Source organism: Notothenia coriiceps, unplaced genomic scaffold (assembly GCF_000735185.1).
Source record: "Notothenia coriiceps isolate Sejong01 unplaced genomic scaffold, NC01 NC01_scaffold00013886, whole genome shotgun sequence".
NCBI classification, from domain to species: Eukaryota; Metazoa; Chordata; class Actinopteri; order Perciformes; family Nototheniidae; genus Notothenia; species Notothenia coriiceps.
The window spans coordinates 3,699-9,542 of NW_011346587.1; the positions used below are offsets into that span (position 1 = coordinate 3,699).

Consider the following 5,844-nt stretch of genomic DNA (forward strand, 5'->3'; position numbering starts at 1 on the left):
TAGGTCTGTGGCAGTGAATAGAAGGAGTGGGAAGAGGAAAGCAGATTTAAAAAGGGATGAATAGAGCAGGTGCTTTGGTACACAGTGGGTGTGGTGTTGGGGAAGACGCGGGTGGATCACACAGTGTGGGCGTGCTGCGTCACACACACCACGCGCCTGCGTTGTGGCTTCGCTCAGAGGTGTAATGCCTGATTAGGGGATTACAGGAAAGTGCTTCTTTGCAGTTCTGTGAGAAACAATTATTAACATGTTGGTGTCTCTAATCCTGGATAAACACAGCTTTTCAAGAACAACAGCGAGTCTTTCTTCCCTCTTAAAAAAAAAAAGAAATCTGTGTTTAAACCCCGTAGTCACTTGAACTCCAAAGCCTAACTAATACCAGCGGAGGAGACAGGCCAGTCGTGTGTAACAGTGTCATTACAGAGGTTGTGCTCTTGGTGGAAGACATAGCTGGCCAGCAGGCCTTCACATCGGAGGGGAAATCCACATTTAGCTTGGGGAGAGAAAAGCATTGTGCTGAGCACTGCTTGTTGAAAGGGCATTAGACTGAAACATGTTCACAGCCTGTAATCTTTTATTTGTTTGTACACTTTCCTCATGTAATCTGCTCTCTACTAATACTGAGACGATGTTCTGAGTCATGCTGGGGAACCCATGGAAAACAGATCCAGGTGGGGTAGTGGGACAAAGACTTACAGCATGTTGAAGCTTCATACGACTGAATTTTAACACGCAAAGATTTTATTTTTTAAAAAGGCCTGCCAGGATTCTTTTTTTGGCCATTTTTTTTTTTTACGTATAAGAAGCAGCACAGCCTCTCTTGGATGGTAACATGGCTTTTAAACACATATTTTAAGTGTTTATTACAACATTTGTAGCACATTTGACAGTATATGGCAAATGCTACCACGGTGACGATCAGTCCTTCGTGTAACCATTAAATCCCAGACTATGACCCAGTGGTAAAAACAAAGAGTGATTGAACAAAATGAATATCTTGCAGTGCATGGAATAACACAAGACATTAATACAGGAATGTAGGGATTCATAAACTCAAATGGAGACTATTTAGTTGCAGCTGAGTGTGATAAAAGTCAGGCAAGAAGCAATCAACACTCTGCTGATTCCTGAGCCACCAATCTACCCTCACACACATATACCTGCACACACTTTATCATTTCAGTGTTGCCTGTGGCTCTGAAATAGAGCACATCAAAACAACCTGTACTTTTCATTTCAGATACCCTTGAACATGCTGACTGGCCAAACTGTCCACGAGCTGACACTTTGAAGAGTACCTCATCTGAGTCGTCTCTCCTGCCGCCATTCTGTGTGGCCCTGAAAGATGGTTGATGATACATTCAGTAACATGGCTGCTAGGAAACAAGTTACATTTAGTTGACCAATCCATGTATACAAATAATAAGCTAAGATGTAGAATATGTAAACTGTACCACAGGGGCTAAAGGTTATTCTAAAATCACCAATTAAGTTTTATATCCATATAGAATGTATAGTGCTGCACTTTGATTGACCTCTGAATCAGTTGAGAAGCGTACCAGTGAGTATCACCATGGTTCCAGTCGCCTGGCTTCCACAGAAGAAGGTGCTGGTGTGCGATGATGGGGATGTGTTTTGCCCATCTGGCAGGGCAGGGTTTAACCCTAATCCCGGAGCCCCTCAGCAGGGGAGCCCCCAGTCTGTTGATCACCGCCCCCCTGCTGACTCCTCAACACTCTGACCTCCTCAGCGCACAAACACACAGACCCCTGTCACAGGAAAACAAGCCTCCACAAAACATCATCACATAAACTGCAGGGCATTATGCCAGATTAGTTTACGAGAGCTTCATATTCCACAAACCTTCTCTCATCTTTCTAGGCATATGTCAATGTTGGGAGAAGGGTTTTGATGTCCAGTAGAAACGTACAGGCTTAGGCAGCAGCTCACAAATACAAACAGGCACTGTGAAAGACAAGAAAGGAATATGACCCGAACCAATAGGAAAACATAGAAACATACACACACATGCAGAGGGCGCAGAGACCTGTTTTTGTGAGGCGATGTACAATAACACATTTATCACACACGCAAGTGGAGACCGAGTAAATATACACACAAATAATTACAAAAACAGACGGAGAGGCAAACACACAAAGACACCCAGAAGCAGTCACCCAGCCATACACACCACACACCTAACCACTGATAATCCCCCAGACACAGGAACACACTCACACACACACCGCACACATACAGAGCATCATTATGTTTATCACTGTGAACCAGCCCACCGACACCCATCACTCTAATTCCATTTGTCTGTTTAGATTCGTTTTGCTTTAATCCTCCCTTGTTTGTGCACATCTGCAAGCACTGCAATAGTACAGACACAGCGAGACCGGGAACGAGACAGACAGGAAGAGACAGAGTGAAAAAGAGAGAGAGAGCTCACAGGGTGCACTCTCCCTCCTGACATCCCGGTCCCTGTAGCTCCAGCAGAAGGGGCAGACAGGCGTATCTCCTTACCCAGGGAGAAGCTCCCCGACCCAGCCACGGAGCCGCCGCCAGGCCCGCAGGCCCCTGTAATCACTGCAAACAGTCAAACATCCAGTCACACAGGCTCTTACACCAACACAACATTACAGGCTTTTTACACAGTATTACACCACATCTTATTATCCCATTCAAGTCCCTCTATTAGCTCAATTGGATGGTGGGATTTTCCATTTGTAAATTGGGGGATTTTAGATTAGCTTGTCTGTCAGCGATGAAATGCCCCCTGAGACTGAATTATGTGACCAATCACACATGAATCAATGCTTACGCATACTGTACTGCATGAATGGATGGTGTCAGCAGGAAGAAATGACACCACCATAACCTAGAGGATGTACTGTACATTTGAGACACCACAGGTTTTATCAATGCAAGCATCACAGCTGTGTGGCTGCAGATTAGATACACTCTTTAACTCGTCTCTTAATTTAAATACAGGCATATGATTCAGCCCAGATGTATCAACAAAAATGTGAATGGCACCATTTTTGTGCAGCTGACAATAAGCAGTGTTAGCTTTTATACGGCAAATAATATTCAGGTCTAATAGAGAACTATTAAAGAGATAAATATATGCTACAATACACACCTAGCAGCAACATTATGCAGAACTGAAGCGGGTTGGTTGAAAGGAGGCGAATGAATTACCCCTCTTCCTCCCCAGGCCTTCCATTCAGACACGGAGTGAGAAAGTGAGGGAGGAGAGAGAGGAAAAAAGGCACCCCGAGCTAGTCAAGAGACCCGGCAAATTATGAAAATGCCTCTCTGTGTCCTAAATGGAGGCCGAGCTCTTTAATGTGGCACAAAATTAGAACCTGGGGGAGGAAGTGTGGCCCGCTTGATTGGCGAAACCCCTCCTGGCCCACTACCCTCCTTCTCCCCCTCTCAAAGCACGCAGAGATATTATCCTGTTGCTGGTGGCGCTCTCTATTGGGGAAACTGAAGGACCCCAGAGAGAGCCCAGGGGCGTCCATAAAGGTGCCTAATTTGTCAGTTTACTCCTCAATTATTTAAATAGATCTAAGAAGGGAGCTGAGAATGGGGCTTTTTCTGCCTCTTCGCAGTCAAAGGCAGAGAGAGACCTTTCTCCACGGTAGCCATTTTCAATTGCGCTCTGCACTGCTGTCTTTGATATACAGAAGTGCTGTAGTAGAGAGGGGCTGTATCAAATAAACAAATGTGTGTACACAAGATAACAACGGCAACTTGGGGATAATATTCAGTTTGCTCTGAAGAACTCAGTTATTTCACATTTAGAGATTAAAAACAAACTTTACCAACACATGCACACAATGTACACAGACACACGTTAACATTGTGTCCGTCTCATACATAGGCAAAAACACCCACGCATCTATCTGTGAGGATTTAGTCGAGGTAGGGATATAAAGCGGGGACCCTTTGTTACTCATCCCTCTGCTTTTCCATCCATCCACACCACCAGGTTATAACCCCACCCCCCATTCTCTATCAGCACCCCACACTCAGTAGGAGCACCAGCTCACTCCGCCTGGCATTGCCAGCTCTCAGCCAGAGACCACTGGAGGTATGTGGGGCCCGGGGCCAGAGATTACCGAACGGTTGAAGATTGATCCTGGAAATGTTGGTGTTGCATTCCCCAACCCTCTGACCTCTAATCCTTCACATATCTGCCTCCATTGTTTGGTTTGTTTTACTAGAGGGGCGAGGTTTCGTGGGCTGAGGAGGATGAGGGCGCTGTGAAGGTGGAGGGGGTCCTGAGGTGACCTTATCTCTCACATGCGTCTGGTGGAGGCAGGTAAAGGACCCTCTCTATGTCTGAATGCTTTGCCGCAGACCCCTATTGAGATGAACTCTCATCTGTGCAACAACAATCACTTTCAATAAGCTCTATATCAGCAGCGGTGCCAGCACTGCGGCCAGTGGCAGCACAATAGTCTGGGTTCGCCTACACAAAGACGTGAGCACCAAGACAATAACACAGTGCTTTAAATGCAGGAAAGACACTTAGAAACAGCGAAAACCCTTCTTGGCACAATAGACGCATTGCAACCCAAATACAAACAGGAAACACCATGGCGAGCAGCACAACAAACACCTGAACAAATAAACTCAGTAAACTTGCAAACATACTGTACCTGGCATACAAACAGTGGCTCCCACACACTGAGAAACACACACATGATGAGTGGAAACAAACAAAAACCTGAGACAGTCAATCATGACATCACGTCAACACAGACTGACGCTAATGGGCCTAAATCTACCCAATACACATCACTTGAGTTAATAGGAAAATATTTAACTTAGCCAAATAACAATTACTTTAAGTATGTTTAGGGACTTTTAAAGTTGAAGTACCACTGTGTTGAGAATCTATTCTGTTTTCTAAGACATTGGAGTCAACCAACTGACAAGATGTGCCATTTTGGTTAAACCTGCAGCTTAGAGCAGGAGAATAACAACAATCCAAAGCTAAAAATGTGTGTGGAGAGTTTGGTAGCAGGCATTGACAACCTCTACAAAAGATAGGTGGCACCTAGTAAACATCCTTGAAACAGGTTTCTCATGCTTAGGAAAGGGATCTGCAGGCAAAGTTTTTCAGAGTGCAAGATTCTGCAAAATCTGCGGCCAGCTCAGTATATCATGCCTCTCACACCCTCTATTCTCTTCCCAAACACTAACCAACACACCCGGCCCTCCGCCTCCCTCCACTCCAAGCTTCCATCCAGCCAGGGAGAGGAGAGGAGAGAAGATAGGCCCAGTTGCTAAAGCTTTCTTTTCAGCCCCTGCTCCCGCTCGGTCTATCTGAGATACACAGCAAGCGGAGGTGTCGCTTTTCCGCTGGCATTTCGGACAGTATCTACTTATAGACGGGAGAAAAAGAGAAAAGAAAAACAGAAGGGGTATTATCAGGGAGGGATGAGAGCAGCAAAGGCATTTTGTCTTTTTATTCCCCTCCTAAGCCCTGGGCTTTGCTCCCAATCCGATTGGTCGATACGGCCAGGGATGTAAATGAAATGCAAAGAGGAATAAGGCTGGCTTCCCATCTCCAGTGTGTGCCCCCCTAAGTCCTCCTCCCCTCTTTCTCTGTCTCACTGTTTATGGTGTTGTGTTCCTGTTTCCCCATTCACAGACTTGCTGCTCTCCCTGTTTCCGTCTCACCCTCCTTACTCTGCTTCCCCCCCCCTCCTTTCTCGCTCATCCCTCCCCTCTCCCTGGCTGGGCTCCCACAGCTACTTATCTCCTCAGCCGCCCACATTCCAGCGTTTGCCGTGGCTCCCTGCCTGGCATCCCTGGTCACGG

At 46.1% G+C, this 5,844-nt stretch overlaps 1 long non-coding RNA gene across 5 annotated transcripts; it reads right to left on the reverse strand.

The window, feature by feature from the left end:
• Window positions 1-686: 686 nt before the first annotated feature.
• LOC104948172 (uncharacterized) lies at window positions 687-5,844 on the reverse strand. Of its 5 annotated transcripts, none has more exons than XR_798644.1 (4): window positions 5,773-5,844; window positions 2,456-2,592; window positions 1,560-1,965; window positions 687-1,338 (listed from the first exon to the last, which is right to left on the reverse strand). It is a non-coding gene; the product is annotated as an uncharacterized lncRNA (long non-coding RNA). The 5 variants fall into 5 exon arrangements; XR_798647.1 differs by lacking the exon at window positions 5,773-5,844 and having other exon boundaries at window positions 1,560-1,742; window positions 1,864-1,965; window positions 2,456-4,728; XR_798645.1 differs by lacking the exon at window positions 5,773-5,844 and having other exon boundaries at window positions 1,560-1,769; window positions 1,864-1,965; window positions 2,456-4,728.